The 23,652-nt window shown below is 39.8% G+C and overlaps 1 pseudogene; it reads left to right on the top strand.

The window, feature by feature from the left end:
* Positions 1-1,191: 1,191 nt before the first annotated feature.
* Positions 1,192-21,474, top strand: LOC109171602 (annotated as a pseudogene).
* Positions 21,475-23,652: the final 2,178 nt, after the last annotated feature.

Raw genomic sequence — 23,652 nt, forward strand, 5'->3', positions numbered from 1 at the left:
AAAAGGGTCAAATAAGCCCCTAAACTTTACCCCAAAGGTCAATTAGGCCCCTAAACTTTAAAAAGGTTCAATTAAATACTCAGACATGTTAAATTGGGTCAATGAAACTCAAAAATCAGTAAATGACTTGTTATTACAGGTCATTTCAATTCCGGCCACCGGTGACGAATTCCGGCCACCGACGACAATTTCTGGCCGTCCTGTCGTCTTCCACTGGAGAAGACGAATGGACAGATGGAGAAGCCGGCAGGCGGCCGTCTGCCGTGTTCTCCAGTAGAGAAGACGACCAGGCCAGATTTGGTCTGGTCATCTTCTCCATTGGAGAAGACGATCCAGATCTGGCCGTCTTCTCCAATGGAGAAGACGACTAGACGGCCGCCTGCCGCCGGCTGTCCGGTCGTCTTCTCTAGTGGAAGACGACCGGACGGCCGGATTTTGTTGCCGGTGGCCGGATTTTGTCGTCGGTGGTCGAAATTCGTCACCGGTTATCCAAATTGAAATGATCTGTAATAACATGTCATTTATCGGTTTTTAGGCTTTATTGACCCAATTTAACATGTTTGAGTGTTTAATTGAACATTTTTAAAGTTAAATGGATCTAATTGACTTTTGAGATAAAGTTTAAGGGCCTATTTGACTCTTTTCTCTTTATTGGTCAAACCAACTCTTTCTTTTTTTGATTGTTTTTATTACTATTTACTATGTATTTAATATTATTTTTAATATACTCTATATATATAAATTTTGCATACTAATTCTAAACTTAATATTATAAAAATTAAATTATAAATAACTTTAATCCAACCTCGTTAACCAAACTCGACACATAAAATAGGACGGATGGAGTATATATTATAAATGTATTTCTGAAATGAAATTCTTATTCCGGGATTTTATCATTTGTAGAAGTCCATATAGGAAATGTGCTGTTTTCAAAAAAAAAAAAAAAAAAAAAAAAAAAATATATATATATATATATATATATATATATATATATATATATATATATATATATATATAGGAAATGTGCTGCATGATTACATGTATCTAGTGAGTGATGGAGACATAAAACTACAGTGAATGAAAACTGTAACTTTGTAGGCAAATTAAAGGGGCATCGCAAATTAAAGGGGCTTTAGATGCCTATAAAAGAATTGATGGAGTAGCTAGTAGCTAGCCCAACCTAGTGAAACAAATCATTTACCCTATCATATCATATCCTACCTAGAAAATGATTTTGGAATCCTTGCAGGAACCTATACAACTCCCTGTCCTGGATATATCCCAGCCCCTAAATCCTCATTCTCTGTCTGCTCTTGCTTCAGCCTGTAAGGATTGGGGATTCTTTCATGTTTCCAATCATGGAATCTCCAAACATCTTTATGAAAAAATCCATTCCTTATCCAGTAACCTCTTCAACCTCCCTCCAGATACTAAGCTCAAACTGGGCCCCTTTTCATCCCTAAGAACTTACACCCCTCATTTCATAGCATCTCCCTTTTTTGAGAGCCTCAAAGTTTCTGGACCTGACTTTCTGTCCTCTGCCCAGACTTCTGTAGATGTCCTTCTTGGTGAAAATGACACAGAATTCAGGTATATATATAAATATATATATATATATGCTCCTTTCACATCTCAGTTAGTTTGTTGTTAAGTGTTAGGATCAAGCCAAGCCCATAGCAAAGATACAACTTATTTTTTTTTGTAATATTACATTTTCAAAAGGTATTGTGCTAGACTTAGTTTTTCAGGCCTGCGTCTAACAATTTCTTAGCCACTTAATACTGGACTTAGCTTTTCAATATCCTCTGCCCCATAATTCCTCCCCCATCTACCAGTACAGTTTAAAAGAGTTCACCATTACGTCAAAAATTATAGCGGGTAGCGAAAACGCAACTTTATTTTCTTAACCACAACATTTTCTAGAGACCGAGTGTTGAACAATGATCCTTCAGGCCTCCGTCCAACAATCTTCTAGCCACTTTGGTGCTGGACTTGACCTTTACTAGTATCTGCTCAATAATCCCCGCACCTGTCAGTCTTAACTGTACAATTATTTCAAGAATTTGCCACCATGCCAAAAGCTAGCCCGTAGCAAAGGTGCAAATTAAATTTATTTCCTGACGTACATTTTCGAGATGCAAGGTGCTAGTTAGCTAGATTTAGCCCTAACTTCAGATCTCCGACCAATAATCCTCTAGTGCTGAACTTGGCCTTTCACTGGACTCCGATCCGGCCATCATTAACATTTTCTTTCCCCTTTTTCTGATGTGTAGTCTGGTGATGAAAGAATATGGGAGCAAAATGACGGAGCTGTCAAAGTTAATCATGAAAACAGTGTTGATGAGCCTGGGAGAAAGCCTTGAGAAGAAATACTACGACTCTGAATTCAGCAACTGCCATGGATACTTGAGAATAAACAACTACACCCCACCAGAATCCCTGGAAGGTGGTGAAGTTGAGGGTCTCGGAATGCACACAGATATGAGCTGCATAACCATCGCGTACCAAGACGAACTGGGCGGGCTACAAGTAAGATCAAAGGAAGATATATAATGGGAAGTGGGTTGATATCATCCCCCGTGAAGGAACCCTTGTGGTGAACATTGGGGACATGTTGCAGGCTTGGAGCAACGAGCGGTTCAGATCATCTGAGCACCGGGTGGTGTTGAAGAAGAAGCTTGTCAACCGTTTCTCTCTAGCTTTCTTCTGGTGCTTTGAGGATGAGAAGCTCATCTCAGCTCCTGATGAAGTGGTGGGCAAAGGAAATACGAGATTTTACAGCCCCTTTGTTTGCTCCCAGTATGTCAAGTTCAGGGAGAATGATGAGAAAGGTAAGTTTGAAAAGATTGGGTTCACTGTTAAAGATTATGCTGGCCTCACCTCATCATGGATTTCCTTGCTTAATTAGCTAGGATCTTCAGATTAGTAGGGTTTAATTTGTATGAGACCATCTATCTATCTTATATAGGTAATGTATAATATTTTGTGTGTATATAAATATATATTGGCGTGGCACATTCTTGTTTGAGATTTGTGTTTGTTTGTAGTTAGTTTGGTTTGTTTATAAATTATAAGTGCATTTGGCATGAAGATGTATACATGAGATACATATATATATATATGGAAAGACTACTTGTAGTTGCGTTGTAATGTTTGTGTATATATGAGATGTGTATGTACCATGGGTACGGTGTATTGGCAATAAAATCAAATCATTGCTTGTTTTCATTTATTACCAATATATAATACATTCTCGCATTGTTCTTTTAAGAGCATTACCATTGAGGATTGATTTTTATTTTTTATTTTTTTAATATTATTTTTTTAAGGAATAAGGGTCAAATAGGCCATTAAACTGCACACAATAATGCAATTAGGTTACTGAACCTAAAAAATTAACAATTGGGTTCCTAAACTAACCAATTTCAAATAATTTTTTCAATTTGAAGATTTCCAACATGTCAACAGGTCATCTCCCAAATTAATTATTAATTATTTTTTTAAAAATTAATACTTAAATTATCCGGCCATGGAGAAGAAGAAGAGACGAAGAAACCAGCCGGAGACGAAGAAGGTTTCTTGGTTTCCGGCCGGTTGTTTTTTTTTTTTAAATAATTAATTTTTAAACTTTATTTTTAAAAAATAATTAATTTGGGAGGATGACATGTTGACTTGTTGAAAACCTACAAATTAGAAGAATTGTACGTTTAAGATTGATTACTTTAGGGACCTAATTGTTAATTTTTTAAATTCAGTGACTTAATTGCATTATCATGTGCAGTTCGATAGCTTATTACCCTTATTCCTTTTTTAAAATTTTTTGCATCCAACACTTTTTAAAACAGAATGAAAAGAAAATGAGCATTACTATTGATTGATTTTGTTTAACCATTAATTGGAATGTGACTTAAACAACTTTTCGTTTCAAAAGATAACAAAGATGTCACCAAATCACAAAGTAATTGTTTATTCTCCTAAAAAAAACAGCATTTTAGCCATATATAACCCTTTCATTCTTTCTCTTCCTACATAACCATCTTCTCTTTGTGTCAAATCAGCCAAAAAGCATACAAAAAAAAAAAAAAAATAAATAAATAATCCATGGGAGATGCTCTAATAAAGGGGTATATTTGGTTTAATTAGGTTGTGTGTGTATATATATCACATAACATTGATAGCGCGAGCATTATTTGTACATTTTATTTATATGTACTAATTTGGTGCTCCTAAATATAAGAATTGTTTAGATACTGTAAAAATTTATAAAATGTTAAATTTTGAATCTTATTATTAAATATAAAATAACATATATATGTTAAAGGTTTAGTTAATGCCGTAATGTTAATCCGATGTTGAGGCCACCCATATGAAATTTATATGTTGAAAGGAAGCATATTATCCTAATACATGCATCCAGCATGCAATTGGGGCATTATCATGTTTGTAAGTTTAACTTTTAATAAGTTCAAATGAATAAATAAAGAAAGCACATTACAATTTTTGAATACTACTGACTCTGTTACAATGTAGTTACTTGAACCCAACAAAGTATCTCAAGTGGTAAATGAGCTCTGTTTGTGGAGAAAATTTTGGGATAACTCGGATTCAATTTCCACAAGTGACGATTCTCCTTGGGCCAGCTCCCGTGCCCCCCGAAGCGAAGGAGATTAGTCGGGTGAACCTGGACCCATAAACAAATAGAGAAAGACTCAGACCATCTCGTATTTTACACAAAAAAATGTAATCACTTCATGCTACTAGACCACAGAGTCATGAGCAGTAGTTATTAGTTAAATTATTAGTTATGTTGACAGCAAGAGATAGTAATGTGATAGCGTTAAAATACAAGCCTGACTTGGACCTAAAAGACTAAAATCTCTAGTTATGTTAGAAGGGAAAGGCCAGGGTTCACATTGAATACTGCCATAGTGAACTCAAATCCAAAATGACATTCATATTATGCGTCTTTATTATTTATTATTTATATGTAGTTAACAGATTATTTGTTTATAAATAATACATATCTTAACTACTAGCATTTTGTACGCGCGATGTGCGAAAATTCATGCCCAATATTAAAACATTAATAAATACAAATAATTAAAAAATTATAATTTGAATTATATATACACAAATAATATATGTATTTTGTACACACACATATATAATTTATCATTCATAGAAATTTAATTAAAATATAATTAAGTATTAAATTAATATATAATGATTTTAATAAAATGATAATTAAAAAATAGAAAAAAGATATGATAGATATAGATGTATGGTAATAATGATGTGTTATCAATGTTAAAATTAAAAACTAATGGTGTTATAACGGTGTAAGGGTAGTTTTGTCTAATAACATTGGAATGTACAACATTTAAAGTAAAATGTACACATTTATTTGCATACAAAAAGAGAGACATAAATCAAGGATATAACCTTAATTAAGGCTTATTATGTTTTTAGATAAGCATATAATATCTTAACTACAAACATATAATATATTAATTGCAAACACATAATATGTGCATATTATGTGCCTGTAGTTAACATATTATGTGCCTTCAATTTATTTACATGCACATTATCTGTTAACGGGAGACACATAATATGTTAGTTGTAGACACATAATTTTTGAACCAAGGTCCATAATGCAATGTGGACCCTGGTCCATGGTATAACAATTGTGTTGCAAGATATCTATGTGCCTTGTGATTCTAACTAGCCAAAGATTACAAGAATGTAAATCATACCAAGGAGACCAATAGACAATTCCTACATGCTCGAATTTGAAACCTTGTGGATACTAAGCCAACTGTTCGATGCACCTGGTTGTGTTTATACCCAAGTATGTGTGACACACACGAATCCAATGCATAATATTTTTTTAAGTATCTGTTCTATACTTTTTCTATATGTTGCAGCCCAAAGAGTTAATACTCCACCATGTCATAGAGGTACCATCTAAGCACAAGGTTCTTGGCAATTGCATAATATTCCAATTAAGTACATATATACATTCTGAATATCCATAAATCAATTTCAGGCATTCTTTTTATGTGCATATTAAGTATATAATCCTTTGTTTGCTTATAATAGAACACATAGCTGATTAACATGCGTTATTGCATGCCATTTTTAAGAGATTAATAACACACCATTTTATAGCTATTATGCAAATGTAATTTAGCCATTAGCCCATTAAAATAAGAAAAGTGTTATTTTCACTAGTAATAATTTTAAAAAAAAAAAAAAATTTCTTGACATGATACTAAAAATTATTTATACTCGTTAATTAGTTATGAATTATCTGATGAGCGCCACCTTATTAAGTGTAAAAAAAAAGTTTATACATTAGGTATATAATTATTTACAATAATTACACTTCAAAAAGCAAAAGTAAAAGTAAAAAAAAAAGGGTTTTTGGATGCGAATGTAGTGTTGTAGTAAAAAAAGTAAGAAAGAAAAGATCGCAACCTGATCTTACTTCGTGCCTCAAAATATAATTTAAGGGGTCTACAAATCAAAAGCTGTTTCTCCTTTTGTTTACAAACTTTATTTCAATTGCTAAGCTATAATATTAATTAATGGTAATGCATGCATCTGTTAATTTTCTTTCAGTTAATTTGGAAACTACAAATTTAAAAAATGTTTACTATTTTTTTTGTTATTGCGGATTTGTGGGCACTGTGAAGTCTTGAATCAAATTGTATATTTAGAGTGAAGAATGTTGGGTAATATGGTTGAAAATCCCAAAATAATAATAATCCTACGGAAAGATTAATATTATATGGGAAAACAGGAAAACAGGGAAGGAAAAGGTTGAGTGTTTGGGTAAAGGATTTAGCACGAGTTCGAACACAAGTTTCTTTTCCTTAAAACCTTATTTGCTACCTCCCACAAGTGCTAGGAGCGTTGTAGCCTAGGTTTCCCAGGATAAAACGTGCTACGATTCCTTGTTTAAGCACCTAAACAAGGAACCCGGCAAACAAAGCAAAGTAGAGAACACTAGTTGGTAAAGAAGAGAGTAGAAGCAGAGTTTTGGGAAGCTGAAAGCTACTGGAATTCCTTTCGTTTTTTGTACTGTGTGAAAAGCTACTGCTCTACCTCTCTTTATATAGGGATGTTGGAAGGGATAGCATTCAACATGGCCTTTAATTGGTATTAAACCAATTGTATAACACCTGTAACGGTCACCCACTAAGTAGGATTAAACTCAGAATTTAAAATTGGAATTAAAACAGTATTAGTTCCGTAACAGATGAGTTTAATCTGTACAACAGGCTGAACTTTCGGGTTTCAGACCGTTGGGGTGCAGGTTCACACGAGAGCACGCGGACCAGCAACACGAGAGTACATCTCTCGTGTGCACTGTGGTGCAACCCGAGAGTGCACCACTCTCGTGGTCACAGAATGCACGAGAGCACAGCGTGGGCGGACCAGCAACACGAGAGTACATCTCTCGTGTGCACTGTGGTGCAACCCGAGAGTGCACCACTCTCGTGGTCACAGAATGCACGAGAGTTGTGCTCTCGGTGCACCACAGCCTCTCTTGCTCCTCTGTAGCACGAGAGTAGGTCACAGATGCACGAGAGTTGTGCACCGGCCAGCCCATTTCCGGACGACATTCGTGCCCGCGCACGCGAGCTCGGGCTTGATTTCAAGCCTTTTTCATGTCCTCTGGATTTTGATTTGCAACCCCCCCCCCCCCCCCCCCCCCCCGCGCGAGAGAACCTCTATGCTATACAATTCTACAAGCTTGAAAAGAGCTCATGTATATAAGGGGGGCAAATCTTGTTTCCAAACCAATGTGGGACAAAGTCCTACATTTTCCCTTCATTTCCCAACTTAAATGGGTCTACTTTGAGAATCAATATCTCATTCACCCATTATCCGTTTTGAGCGTACAATATATCAATCTCTTCGTCTTACTACGAAGAATCCGAATCCACTTTGACCCGACCCAAATCGGAAGTGGACCCCACTGATAATTGTACCACAAAATAGCCACTTAATATGCCATTTTAAGCTAATTTTTCCAACAATCCCCCACATGAATGAAAATTGATTTTCGGGGTAGTTTTAAAACGGAAACAACTGTGTTCAACGGTCGATCCCTGCATAGGATAGGTAGGGTCACACCCTTTGAACCTTCCCTCGTGAAGATACATTTACTCTACTGACTGTACGGTAGAACGTGATGTCTTTGAACCGACTGCCGTTTGTGTAGACGATGACATATCTCACACAGGAGCCTCCCAACCATGCTTTGTTCTCATGATTGTGCCCATTTTGGTCGTGGGTCACCATTCCTGGTTCTGCAAGAGTTTGTGAAGAATTGTGCCCGTCAATTCTCCTTTGAAGCGACCCTCACTTCTCTCTCACATAGGTGATTCTTTCCCGAGTATCCCGCATACTCACATATGTCAACCGACATTCGAATCACTAAAGCATTTAACATGCTAACCTTGTGCGGGAGCCACTGTTTCTAACGAGGAGTGGTAGGGAATCCGAGACCCCCACAGTGACACGCTCCGTTCCATAATTTAGTTGTCCCATTGAACCTAGGTGCCAGCTAGGTTGGGTGTCCACTATAGAACTTTATACCAAGGGCTTTAGACCCATTCCTCGTCTCAACTTCTCCACAGCTACTCTACATAACCCTTTGGTTAGCGGATCCGCTATATTGTCTTCTGACTTTACGTAGTCAATCGAGACAACACCAGTTGTGAGAAGTTGTCTAATGGTATTATGTCTACGACGCACATGTCTAGACTTACCATTATACATATGATTCTGTACTCGTCCAATTGCAGCTTGACTATCGCAATGCACACACATTGGAGGTACAGGTCTTTCCCAATTTGGAATATCCTCTAAAAAATGGCGTAGCCATTCAGCCTCTTCACAACATTTGTCCAAGGCTATCAGCTCAGATTCCATCGTGGATCTAGCTATCACGGTCTGTTTAGAGGATTTCCATGCAACGGCTGCACCGGCTAGTGTAAACACGTAGCCACTCGTGGACTTAGAGTCCTTAATATCAGATATCCAGCTAGCGTCGCTATACCCTTCAAGTACAGCAGGATATCTCCCATAGTGCAGTCCAAGGTCTCGAGTATACCTTAAGTATTTCAGAACCTTCACTATTGCCGTCCAGTGCATGGCACCGGGGTTACTCGTATATCTACTGAGTTTACTAACCGCAAAGGCAATATCCGGCCTAGTGCAGCTCATTAGATACATCAAACTACCAATAACCCGAGCATATTCTACTTGAGAAATACACTCCCCGTGGTTCTTGGTTAGATGAACGCTTCGATCTAATGGCGTCCTAGTCCCTTGATGATTATCCTTGTTAAATTTTTCAAGGATTTTATCAATATAATGTGATTGGCTTAACACCAGACCATCAGGTCTTCTAATGATTCTAATCCCGAGGATTAAATCAGCCAAACCCATATCCTTCATGTCAAATCTCGCATTTAACATGTTTTTGGTAGACTTGATCATCCGATCGTTACTACCAACGATGAGCATGTCATCTACGTATAAACAAAGAATGACATAACCGTCTATCGTTTCTTTAACGTAGACACATTTGTCACTTTCGTTTATTTTAAATCCATTAGTCAACATCGCATGGTCAAACTTCTCGTGCCATTGCTTAGGCGCTTGTTTTAAACCATATAGCGATTTAACCAACTTACACACTTTCCTTTCTTGGCCCGGAACCACGAACCCTTCGGGTTGTTCCATATAGATTTCCTCATCTAGTTCGCCATTTAGGAAAGCGGTTTTAACGTCCATTTGATGAACTTCCAAATTCCGCAGCGCGGCTATAGCAAGTATCACTCTAATGGAATTTATTCTCGTCACGGGAGAATACGTGTCGAAGTAATCAAGGCCCTCGCGTTGCCTGTAACCCTTGATTACAAGCCTAGCCTTATACTTCTCGATGGAACCATCGGGTTTCATCTTCCTTTTAAAGACCCACTTGGATCCTAAGGGTTTACTACCCGGGGGAAGATCAACAAGTTCCCAAAGTGTGATTCTGTAAAATAGAATCCACTTCACTTTTAATAGCCTCTTTCCACATTGGTCCTTCTGTAGAAGTCACGGCTTCTCCGTACGTCCGAGGCTCGTTTTCTATCAAACAAGATAGAAAATCGGGCTCATTTTCTAATAAACAAGTTAGAGTACTCGAATCGTACTCCAACAAGTAAGTTAGAAAATCAGGACCGAATGATTTTCCAACTCTCGCCCGCTTACTGCGTCTTGGCTCGAGCTCGGGTTCTCTCTCGGATTCCCCACTATCATTATCCATAGCTTCGTCAAATGTTCGTTTTGATGAACTTGGTCCCTCATTGGACCTACAAGGAAATACATTTTCAAAGAAAGATGCATTCCTTGATTCTATTATCGTGTTCTCGTGTACGTCCGGATTATGGGACTCGTGTACTAAGAACCGATAAGCACTACTATTATGTGCATAGCCAATAAAGATACAGTCCACTGTCTTAGGACCTATCTTTACTTTCTTAGGTGTTGGCACCAAAACCTTGGCAAGACACCCCCACACTTTCAGGTACTGGTAGGAAGGTTTCCAACCATTCCACAGCTCATAAGGAGTCTTATCAAGCTTCTTGTGGGGTACCTTATTTAAAAGGTAATTACTTGTCAAAATAGCCTCACCCCACGCGTCTTGAGGTAGGCCCGAACTTATAAGCATCGCATTCATCATATCTTTCAATGTACGATTCTTTCGTTCGGCAACACCGTTCGATTGAGGTGAGTAAGGTGCAGTACGCTCGTGTATTATACCTACACTCGCACAGAAGTCACCAATAGGTGCTTCGTACTCACCACCTCGATCGCTTTTAACTTTCTTAATCTTACAATTAAGTTGGTTTTCAACTTCATTCTTATAGAGAATGAATTTTTCCAAGGCTTCGTCTTTGCTTTTAAGCAAATACACATAGCAATAACGTGTGCTATCGTCAATAAACGTGATAAAATATTTATTACCACCTCTCGTTTGTATCGATCTAAAATCACACAAATCACTATGGATTAATTCTAGTGGTTCAGTTTCCCTTTCAACCGATTTGAAAGGTACTTTCGTTAATTTTGCCTCAACACAAATTTCACATTTGTTATTTGTGTTAATTTGAAAATTAGGAATATGGTCCATGTTAATTAATCTACGTATAGAATTATAATTAATGTGACCTAGTCTACCATGCCACAAATTGGAAGACTCAAGCAAGTAAACGGAATTAACTTTGCTCTTATTCATGATAATAGGCATTACATTGAGCTTAAAAAGCCCATCAGTTACATAACCTTTGCCTACAAACATTCCTAACTTAGACAAAACAACCTTGTCTGACTCGAACACCATGCGAAAGCCATGCTTGTTCAACAGTGAGCCAGACACCAGATTCTTCCTCAGCTCTGGAACATACAGCACGTTGTTCAACGTCAGTTCCTTCCCGGAAGTTATCTTCAGAACCACCTTGCCCACGCCTTCCACAGCAGACTGAGCAGAGTTTCCCATCCAAACCTTCTCGCCCTCAACGGTCTCAAAGGTGTTGAACATTTCTCGGTTGCAACACAAGTGCCTTGTTGCACCAGTGTCGATGAACCACTCTCGTGGGTTAGAGTCCACGAGGTTCACCTCGGTCACCATAGCCGAAAGGCTAATCTCGACCTCCTTCTGATTGCTTTCCTCAACCATGTTGGCTTCAGAACTCTTGTTCTTCTTCTTTGGAACTTTGCATTCAGAGGACTTGTGGCCAGTCTTGCCACAATTGAAGCATTTTCCATGAAATTTCTTCTTGGTAATGCCTCCTTTCGGACCTAGCTTTTGCTTGTCCTTCTTGTTCTTCTTGGAGTTTTTAGCATGCTCCACAACATTGGCTTTAGCACCAATAGTGACAGAATTTCTCCCGTCATTTGTCCTGTTCCCCTCCTCAATTCGGAGTCGCTGGATCAGGTCCTCCAGGTTCATTTCCTTTCGCTTATGCTTAAGGTAGTTCTTGAAGTCTTTCCACCCTGGAGGCAGCAAGTGGATAACAGATCCCACTAGGAAGGCTTCACTCAACGTCATGCCTTCGTCACGGATTTCATCAAAGATTAGTTGTAAATCTTCAACCTGACTTAGCACGGTTTTGGAATCAACCATTTTGAAGTCAAGGAATCGGCCAACCACAAATTTCTTTGCGCCGGCATCCTCACTTCGGTATTTATGATCCAAAGCTTCCCACAGCGCTTTCGCTGTGCCAATCTTGCGATATACATCGTATAACGCATCACATAATCCATTCAGGATGTAGTTTCGGCATAGGAAGTCCGAATCCTTCCAATAGCCAACTGCCATCACGGATTGGGCATCTTGTTCCCTTAATTCGGGAACCGTCTCGGTCAAGAATCTCGCCAAGCCGAGAGTTGCCAGGTAGAACAGCATCTTTTGCTGCCACCTCTTGAAGTTCGATCCACTACCGGTGAACTTCTCCGGTCTTTCGGCCGAACCACTCGGTACCGTAGGTACCCGAGTCTTGGGAATATATCCCTCGGTGCTCCCACCATCTTGTGAACCAACATTCACTGGTGTAGCCTGGGAATTAGCAACATTATTGCCATTCCCACCACTGTTGTTCTCAACAACATTCTCCTCCCCGAGAGCTGGCAGAACTGGATTCTCCATTTCTTCTAGGAAATTAGAGATAAACAACCAACGGGAAACGGACAAATAAGGTTTTAAGATTGTTGGGTAATATGGTTGAAAATCCCAAAATAATAATAATCCTACGGAAAGATTAATATTATATGGGAAAACAGGAAAACAGGGAAGGAAAAGGTTGAGTGTTTGGGTAAAGGATTTAGCACAAGTTCGAACACAAGTTTCTTTTCCTTAAAACCTTATTTTCTACCTCCCATAAGTGCTAGGAGCGTTGTAGCCTAGGTTTCCCAGGATAAAACGTGCTACGATTCCTTGTTTAAGCACCTAAACAAGGAACCCGGCAAACAAAGCAAAGTAGAGAACACTAGTTGGTAAAGAAGAGAGTAGAAGTAGAGTTTTGGGAAGCTGAAAGCTACTGGAATTCCTTTCGTTTTTTGTACTGTGTGAAAAGCTACTGCTCTACCTCTCTTTATATAGGGATGTTGGAAGGGATAGCATTCAACATGGCCTTTAATTGGTATTAAACCAATTGTATAACACCTGTAACGGTCACCCACTAAGTAGGATTAAACTCAGAATTTAAAATTGGAATTAAAACAGTATTAATTCCGTAACAGATGAGTTTAATCTGTACAACAGGCTGAACTTTCGGGTTTCAGACCGTTGGGGTGCAGGTTCACACGAGAGCACGCGGACCAGCAACACGAGAGTACATCTCTCGTGTGCACTGTGGTGCAACCCGAGAGTGCACCACTCTCGTGGTCACAGAATGCACGAGAGTTGTGCTCTCGGTGCACCACAGCCTCTCTTGCTCCTCTGTAGCACGAGAGTAGGTCACAGATGCACGAGAGTTGTGCTCTCGGTGCACCACAACCTCCTCTCTTGCTCCTCTGTAGCACGAGAGTAGGTGCTCTCATATCAGTTGGAAAATGATACCGAAGTTAGGCATAACTTAGCCCGCAAGGCCAGCCCATTTCCGGACGACATTCGTGCCCGCAGGTGCCGGCGCACGCGAGCTCGGGCTTGATTTCAAGCCTTTTTCATGTCCTCTAGCTGGATTTTGATTTGCACCCCCCCCCCCCCCCCGCGCGCGAGAAAGCCTCTATGCTATACAATTCTACAAGCTTGAAAAGAGCTCATGTATATAAGGGGGGCAAATCTTGTTTCCAAACCAATGTGGGACAAAGTCCTACATTTTCCCTTCATTTCCCAACTTAAATGGGTCTACTTTGAGAATCAATATCTCATTCACCCATTATCCGTTTTGAGCGTACAATATATCAATCTCTTCGTCTTACTACGAAGAATCCGAATCCACTTTGACCCGACCCAAATCGGAAGTGGACCCCACTGATAATTGTACCACAAAATAGCCACTTAATATGCCATTTTATGCCATTTTAAGCTAATTTTTCCAACAAAGAATACATGCAACAGAAATATATATAGCTACACATCATATTTCCAAGGGAAATTACAATAGAATACAAGCTCAGTCTAAGGCTAACAAACAGAGAAAGAGTAGGACAATTAACATATATGTTGAAGGATATAAAGAAATAGCAAGGGTATTTTTGTAATCAACCAAATTTCGGTTATAACCGCTTCTTCCTTCCCTCCTTTTTGTGGCTTCATATATAATGCCTTCTACTGTACCTATCATGACAAGAATACAATGCACCATTTTTCAATTAAATTTCAAGTTCTGATTCCTTCAACTCATGTTATGTAATTGACTGTGAGCTAAGCTACTGATTCCAACATGGTATCAGAGTTACATCACAGCTACGCCGCCGTGGTAAGCACAGATCGTGAAGCCGGCAACGAGAACTCCACCAGAAATACAGCAGGAGCCTCAACTCCGGCCAGTCAGGTCTATGCGAATCAGAATCCGATGCATCGAGTGGATGAAATCAACGATCCGATGTATCTACACGTCATAGAGAATCCGAACTTAGTGTTGGTGTCACCTCCTCTGTCCGAATCCAATTATGCTACCTAGAGCAGGTACATGAAGCTGGCGCTAGGGGTGAAAAACAAGTTTGGATTCGTAAGTGACTTAATTCGAACTCTAGGTGAATCCGATCCAAAATTTACCGTCTGGAAGAGGTCAAATGACATCGTTTGTTCGTGGATCATGAGATCCCTAAACCCTACCATTGCTAAGAGTGTCTTGTATTTCGAATTAGCAGAGGACATCTGGAACGCCCTAAGGAAAAGATACTCCTAGGCAGATTCTCACAAGATTGTAGAGATTCAAAATGAGATCTATAAAAATCTGCAAGGTAATATGTCTATTAACGAGTAATTACAAAATGTAATGCTCTATGGAAGAAATTGAATGCAGTAAGGCCTTTACCTGTTTGCGAGTGCGTACCTAGATGCGCATGCTCCCTCATGGCCAAAATACGAAAGGACATGGAGGAGGAGCAGGTTATTAGGTTTCTGGAGGGATTAAATGATGACTTCAAAACTATAAAATCAGGTGTTTTAGTCATGGATCATCTTCCGACTATGGAAAAGGTCCTAAATATGACTTTGAAGCTAGAAAGGAAACTTAATGGTACCACAAACAATAGAAACAGCGAGGTTGTGCAAGCTAATGTTCTTCAGAATCAAGTAACAGATGATGAAAATGTTGTGGCTATGACAGCCTCAAACAACAAGAAGAAATTCACTAATGCAGCAGGAGGTAAGAATGTGTCAAATGCACATACTGTGGAATGAATGATCATACCATAGAGAAATGCTATAAGAAGCATGGGTATCTCCCCCGGATGGGTGCAAGGATACAAGTCCAAGAACAGGCAAAATCAAGACACTCAACAGAACTTTAACCCTTTTGTTAATCAAGTTGGTGACATAGGGCTTTCACCTGACCAGTTTAAAAGGTTGTTATTTCTCCTGCAAGGTGAGAATCAAGGGAATCAAGCCTCCAATAGTGCTGCAGTCACAATAAATAACACTGGGGTGAGGCCAAACTTCACAAAATTGTCGAATAATTCAAAAGAAGGCAAGTATCTCTCAAATCCTCACATTTATGATGTTTTAAATTGCCATACTATGTGGATCTTGGATTCAGGAGCCACTGACCATATCACATGCTCCTTAGATTATGTTGAAAATTGCCACCCAATCAATGATATATATGTGAAATTACCAAATGGAGAAACTGTACAGGTTACACACATGGGGGAAGTTAGGTTCCTTCCCAATCTGCTACTGAAAAATGTCTTATATATTCCATCCTTTACCTTTAACATAATCTCTGCTAGCAAGTTGAAAAAACAGAGTGGTTGTACACTTGTCATGAGTACTGATTCTTGTGACATTCAGGGCCTTCATGGGATGGTGGATTGTTTTGCTAAAGAAAAGGATGGGCTCTATCTGCTTAATCAACCTCCTGTCAAGAAAAAACACTGTGTTGAGATTAGTAATCAGTGTAACAATTTGACTCTTCATATGTGGCATAATAGATTGGGGCATTATCCCATAGAGAAGATTCACACTTTGAATTGAATAAAATGTGTACAGTTTCATAAACCTCAAAATTTTGCTTGTGACATATGCCATTTTGCCAAGCAGAAGAAATATGTGTTTCCTGTCAGTAATACTAGGTCTGCAAAATGTTTTGATTTGATCCATATGGATGTGTGGGGACCCTTTGCAGTAGCCTCCTTAAAAGGGGAACACTACTTCCTAAACATTGTTGATGATTGTAGCAGATTCACATGGATACATTTGATGAGAAACAAGTCAAAAGTCAAAGGCTTGTTTCAGAACTTTTACAATTATGTTGACACACAATTCTCAGCAAAGATTAAAGTGGTGAGATCTGATAATGGAACTGAGTTTTTTATGACCTCCTTTTTTAGTGAGAAAGGAATTGTACATCAAAAATCTTGTGTTAACACACCCCAACAAAATGGAGTTGCAGAGAGAAAACATCAACACATTCTAAATGTTGCTAGGGCACTTAGGTTCCAATCTGGGGTACCTCTGGAGTTTTGGAGTCATTGTGTGTTACATGCCACATATCTCATTAACAGGTTGCCTACTCCCACCTATAGTGGAAATCACCTTATGAGCTCCTGTTTGATCGGTCTGTAGACTATAACCATTTCAGGACCATTGGCTGTCTATGTTTTGGTTCCTCAGCTCCACAAGGAAGGAATAAGATAATGCCGAGGGCCAAAAAGTGCATTTTTTGGGGGGTTCCCAGCTAATGTAAAGGGTTATATACTATATGATCTTACCGACAGTTGTGTTTTTGTATCTAGGGATGTCCAACACTATGAGGACATATATCCCTCAAAGAAGGGGCCTCAGCAACCAGGCTTACATCCTCTCAGACTCAATGGTTTAATCCTACATTACCTCTGATTCCCACTGATCCAGATGTGTTACCAATGAGAGCCCCAGAGAGTTCTTCAAATAACTATAGCCCCAATGTCACACTACATGCAGCATATTATAGCCCCAATGTTTCAATTCGCACAGCAGATCATGTAGCAAGTCATAGCCCTTATGAACAACTTGCCATTGACAGTAACAATGGGCTGAACAATGAATTGAGTAGTGGGGCAGAAATGGAAGAGAGCCCTCAAGAAGGACACACCAGCCAGTAGCCAAAAATACAGCAGCAACTCAGAAGATCTGAAAGGGCAAGGAACATCCCCACAAAATTACAAGATTATTATTGTACACACATGAGGACTTCTCCACACTCTTTAGACAAGGTCATATCCTATGAGTCTATGCCTTTAAATCATAGGATATGTGCATCATCCATTCTAGCAACACAAGAGCCACAATCCTATGGGGAAGCAGTTCAGGATGAATCATGGAGGAAAGCAATGACAGTTGAAATAGAAACATTGGTTTCTAATAACACTAGGGTGTTGACAGATCTCCCAGTTGGTAAGATCCCAATTGGATGCAAGTGGGTTTTTAAGGTGAAACATAAGGCTGATGGCTCAATAGAGAGATATAAGGCAAGACTTGTGGCCAAGGGATACACTCAGCAACTAGGGGTGGACTACACTGAGACTTTTTCACCTGTTGCTAGGATGACTACAATAAGGACCTTCCTAGCTGTGGCTGTTACTAAAGGATGAGATATCCAATAGCTTGACATTAATAATGCCTTCCTCTATGGAGACTTAGAGGAGGAAGTTTACATAGTTCCACCCCCTGGTTTTAACACTGACAAACCAAGACAGGTTTGCAGATTGCTAAGGTCACTATATGGGCTGAAACAGGCTAGCAGGCAGTGGAATGCAAAATTAACTTCAGCCTTGCAAGATGTTGGCTTCCAGCAATCCACAACAGACCCCTCATTGTTCACAAAATCATCAGGAAGTTCATTCACTGCCCTACTTATTTATGTGGATGACATTTTGATAGCTAGCATATCTCCTTCACAGATTAATGAGCTGAAACAGTTTCTAGACAAATCATTCAAAATTAAAGACCTTGGTCATCTAAACTACTTTTTGGGAATTGAGGCATTCAGAACTACTGAAGGCATTAGCTTATTTCAGAGGAAATACACTTTAGAGATCCTCAAGGAGAATGGTTTCATAGAAGCCAAACTTGCAAACACTCCAGCCACAACAGGTTTGAAGCTAACTAGCTCAGAAGGAACTCCTCTTGACAATCCTGAAGTTTACAGAAGAGTGATTTGTAAACTATTATATTTAACAAACACAAGACCAAATATTTCACATGCTGTTCAGCAACTAAGCCAATTTGTTGACAGTCCTACCAGTACTCACCTTATTGCAGCTCATAGGGTGCTTAGATACCTCAAAGGGTCTCCAGGGAAAGGAATATTCTATCATGCCAATTCCTAACTCAAATTACAGGAGTTTTCTGATTCTGATTGGGCAAATTGTGTTGAATCCAGGAAATCTATCACTGGCTTTTGTATATACCTTGGAGATAATTTGATCTCTTGGAAGACTAAGAAGCAAGCCACTGTGTCAAGGTCCTCTTCTGAAGCTGAATATAGAGCCCTAGCCTCAACTGTGTGTGTGAGATTCAATGGCTACACTACCTGCTGGCAGACTTGGGTGTGAAATTTGATGCTGCAACTCCTCTATTTTGTGACAGCCAATCAGCCATTGCCATAGGGGAAAACCATGTTTTCCACGAACGCACCAAACACATAGAAATTGACTGTCACATTGTCAAACAAAAGGTCAATGAAGGGCTAATCAAGCTGCTGCCCATCTCATCCCATAAACAAATTGCTGATGGCTTCACCAAAGCCTTGCCAAAGCCATCTTTTGAAACCTTCTATTCTAAGCTGGGCATTCATGACATTCATGCTCCAACTTACGGCGGGGAGGGGGGGGGGGTGTTGAAGGATATAAAGAAATAACAAGGGTATTTTTGTAATCAACCAAATTTTAGTTATAACAGCTTATGCCATGTATTTGGGGCCGGGTAGGTATGTTTGTCGGGAAGGTTGGTTATACTGCATGACGAGACCTTTGACTAGATCAGTAGAAAGCCGCCTCCATGGCGAGATGGAAGGGCTAAGACGGAAAAAAGGAAGCGGAAGAGCTTGACAGTTCACAGGATGTTATGCCGAGCGCATATCCGGGGAAAACAAGCCAGGATGCAAGCTTCTACAAGCGTCGTATTGGGCCTGGAAATCTATAAGGCTGGAAAGGCTTTAGAGCTCGACAAGAGTGAGAAGAGGGAGGAAGGTTTCCACGGTATCACTACTCAAAAAATTTTGCCTCCAACTGGCTAAGGTGGGGGTTCGAATCTGAAGGGATGGGCCCTCGGCCACTCGGGGAGTTAAGGAAATGGTGACTACTCGGGAAGTAAAAGGGCTCGAGTTAGTTCGAGTTGATGATGGGTTTACCCAGGTGGAAGGCTCTGTTCCGTCGAGGTTGGGATTAGCATGGGTTGTTGACCTCCTGATGGTCCTATCAGCGCTGCGCTCAGGGATAAGACCTGGACTTCCGAGAATTCCTCGACCTAGCGAATCGTCGAGTCATATGACGGCATGAAGAATGACTTGACCTCCATTTCATCTTCGTAATCTTGTATTGTGACATTTTGGTTGTTCGAGTTCGACATAATTCCTCCTTTAGGAGGGGAGGACATTTAGCACAGGAGGCTAACCAAACAAATTAAATGCAAATACAAAAAGAAAAATTAAATTAAGCAATGAGGACTTACTGAGAAAGGTGATCGAAAAGGCGTTGGTCTCTGCTCGACTTGAGAAAGTCCTTCTACTTTCAGGTTGGGAAGCTCTCAAACTCACACTAAGAAAGCTGAAGACTTAGGCCATTACTGTAACACCCCGTGTTACGGCCTCTAACTCGAACTAATTATTTAACTTCTTACCATTAAAAGAGAATTGAATTCCCTTAATTAATTAAGAAGGACCCACCATGGATCATGGACCCTTATCCCTAAACCAAATCCTTAGTCCTATAAGGAATAGAATAAGTAGATCCTTACCATTCAGACCCTAGTTAGGACTCTTACGTATATATAAGCACCTAGGAGGCACCTAGAAATCACACCACAATAGATTTCACCAAACAAGAATTCCTAAGAATTCACCTATCACCAAACGTAGGAGAAATCACGAAGAGGAGATCTTAGAGAAAGAACCTTAGTAGCCAAGGATTCTAATTAAGGCTAAGAGGTAACCCATGTCTCAACAAAATCTATTTTCCTTGCTATAATCTCCTTCATTGGCTCCTTCGATATATGATTCCGTGTTTGCATCTTGATAAGGTTTTTCTTGAGATTGATATGATGATTATGAGATAATCTTGATGTTTATGAGATGATCTTGATGTTTATATGCTAATCTTGATACTTATGTGATAATCTTGATGTTCTTGATTCTAAGATAAATTATATCAATGATCTTGTGTTTTAATTATGACTAGAGCCCTAGGGTCAAAACGTGGATTTCGTATTGTGTTATTCTTGGTATGTTTGGGTGGTATTTTGCATGATCGGGCATTGATTCTTGGCATGTTTAGAAGTCGTGTTAGGACGTATTTAATGTGATTCTTGGTTTTAATCCATTACTTGATTACGTGGTGTCGTCGTTTGTGTTTAAATGTGTTTGGACATGGTTTCGGGTTCCACAAGGGATCCCGGGACTGAATTATTACATAAGAGTCAGTGGGGGGTAGGTGGGGGCAGGGGTACCCGCCACCTACCCGCTGCACCATGGGACCGCCTGGCAGCGGGCAGCCGGCGGGCAGTCGCCTGCCCGCCGGGCACCCGCTGCCTCGTGATGTGCTGCCGGCGGGTGGCCCTCCACCCGCTGGAATTCCAGTGTGGAACGTGGTGGTTTTCCCCGTTTGATGTTTCCCCGTGTCCCGTGGTGTCCCATTGGACTCCGTTTGTCGTGCTTGAGTCTTGTTTGACGTTTCGAGTACCGTTTGTAGGATAAGAGAGTCTTGTGTATTACATGCTAGTCGAATTGGTATCCCGTGGACCTAGGAGAAAGGAGCATGAACCCCTTAGGCGTATCTCTAGTAATGTGGTTGACCACGCATAGGTTATATATGTATGATTTCCCCCTCCTTATATGTTAATGTGGGTTGCATGTGCTTGGCTATGTGTTATTTGTGCATGATATCCCAATTGGTTGCGATCAATTGGCTATACAGGCAGTTGGATGGGTTGAGAACCATCGGCTGTTAACCCAGCCGGTTGCGATCGGACGGGTATAATATATATATATATATATATATATATATATATATATATATATATATATATATATATATATATAGGGCTGCGGTCCATAATCTGGTTGCGATCAGATATACATACTATTCGGGCTGCGGTCCACTGCTTGGTTGCGATCAAACGTTATAAATGAGTTGCGGTTCATCGATTGGTAGCGATCAATCCCCTTGTGCTGCGGTACAAGGCAGGGTGCTTCGAGGCCATGTCAGAGCTATATGCGCTGACCCTCATGTATGGGCATGCGATTGGTCCTGCGACACCACCAAATGTGTATACCTGATTGAAATAATGATTGAATACTGATATGATTGATATGAAACAGTCTTGTGACATTGATTGAATACTGATGAATGTGTCTACCATTGCTTGTTGAGTCTATTCTCGGTTTTAAATTAGAGTTTCATAAGTATATATGTATTCCGGCTTCAAAATGGTTTTTCTTATATATATATATATATATATATATATATATATATATATATATATATATATATATATATATATATATATATATATATATATATATATATATATATATATATATATATATATTGTATTTCAACGCGTTGGAGAAGGTTACCAGCATTATTCGCTGAACAGATATATTTGGCTTTCAGGCACAGATGAGTAGCTCCGGAGCGCGCTAGAAGATCCGAGGTTTAGCTAGTTAGTTCCTTATCGGCCTACGTGCCATGATGATGTACTTAACATTGATTTGAGGATTTATGTTGTTTAGATAGTTTAGCCTGTGCGTCTGAGTTCTCCAGCTCAGACGTGGCATAGCACCCCAACAATTATGTTTAGTTATGCTTTGTTTTGAGATTTAATGATAGAATCACCTTTATTTCATAAGCATTCAAAGTTTTAAATTTTAGGGGTGTTACAATTACTATGGCTTATTTATAAGAGTAATGGGGATGTAAGTTTCAAAATTTTGGAACGGATCCCCAGGCATATAGCCAAGAAGTGGCACGTGGCGACGGACGTGACGTGGGTGGTGATCATAGCGGTCCACTGTAGGCCCGCACTGCACTTGAGCTCGACCCTGCCAGGAAATTTTTAAATACTAGTTATGGTCGGATTATGCAGTCTGAACCCCTTAGAAGTAAATAGCCCTCGGGGCACGGACTGGGGGCTACTTGATAGGGAATATCCCTTATCTGACCTCATCTGGGTCCGACCTGACCCGGGCCAAGGTGCAAGTTTATTTGGCCAACATTATTAGTTGCTGCATAGCGTGCCCGAAGCTTGGGCGAAATTCCCAACCTTCACGCTCTGAACGTTTGTCCCGAACAGACAACCTACCGCAGTTAGCGGATAAATATAGTAAAACTTGCCATATCCGATCACATCCTAATATTATACATTAGGAATCATTTTGCACATGAACATATCGGTGACGCTCACAACCTCTTCTATGCATGGGGGGCACGTGGCAAACATGTCAAGCTCCCAGTATGCCGTCCCCTTTCCTCTATATAAGACACATTTAATGCCTTGAGAGAGATGAGGGGGGGGGGGGGGGGGAGAATTTTCTCACTAACAATACGACTAGCTTGGGAGCGTCAAACCCCCTGTCTAGTCATCCCGAGTTCATCAACATACTAGTCAAACTACACATAGGTGTATTCCGTAGATCTGGATGTATTTACCACATCATATATATATATATATATATATATATATATATATATATATATATATATATATATATATATATATATATATATATATATATATATATTTGTATACGGATGTTTGGCACTGACCACCACTGGTGCTCTAAGTCCGGTCCGGTCGGCATCATTGTCACCACCGACGCTTTAGGTCCGGTTAGGTTGGCATTGCCATCACCGACCCAGTTAGTTTGAGATCGTATCTCAGCTTTAAGCCTTACGAGGTAGACATTTCTTTTGATCGGTTAGGTTGGCCTCGCCACCACCGACCTAGTAAGCTCGAGACCATGTCTCGACTTTAAACCCAACGTCAGCAACATATAACCCTCTACCTTGTTAGAGGTTCGATAAATCGATCGGTCAGTTCAAACTTAGCAAAGTTCCAAAGTCGTACAAATTAGGCAAGACGACCGGTGGTACACCAGCGCTGTAGACTCAATCAGGTCACTTCTCGATCATCGGCAATATGAGTATGGTCCGATGTATTCGCATCGCGAGATCGATCGGGTCATTTCCCGATCGCGACCAAAGTTAGGAGGCGAACTC

The sequence above is a fragment of the Ipomoea nil genome, unplaced genomic scaffold (genome assembly GCF_001879475.1).
Source record: "Ipomoea nil cultivar Tokyo-kokei standard unplaced genomic scaffold, Asagao_1.1 scaffold0322, whole genome shotgun sequence".
Classification (NCBI taxonomy): Eukaryota; Viridiplantae; Streptophyta; class Magnoliopsida; order Solanales; family Convolvulaceae; genus Ipomoea; species Ipomoea nil.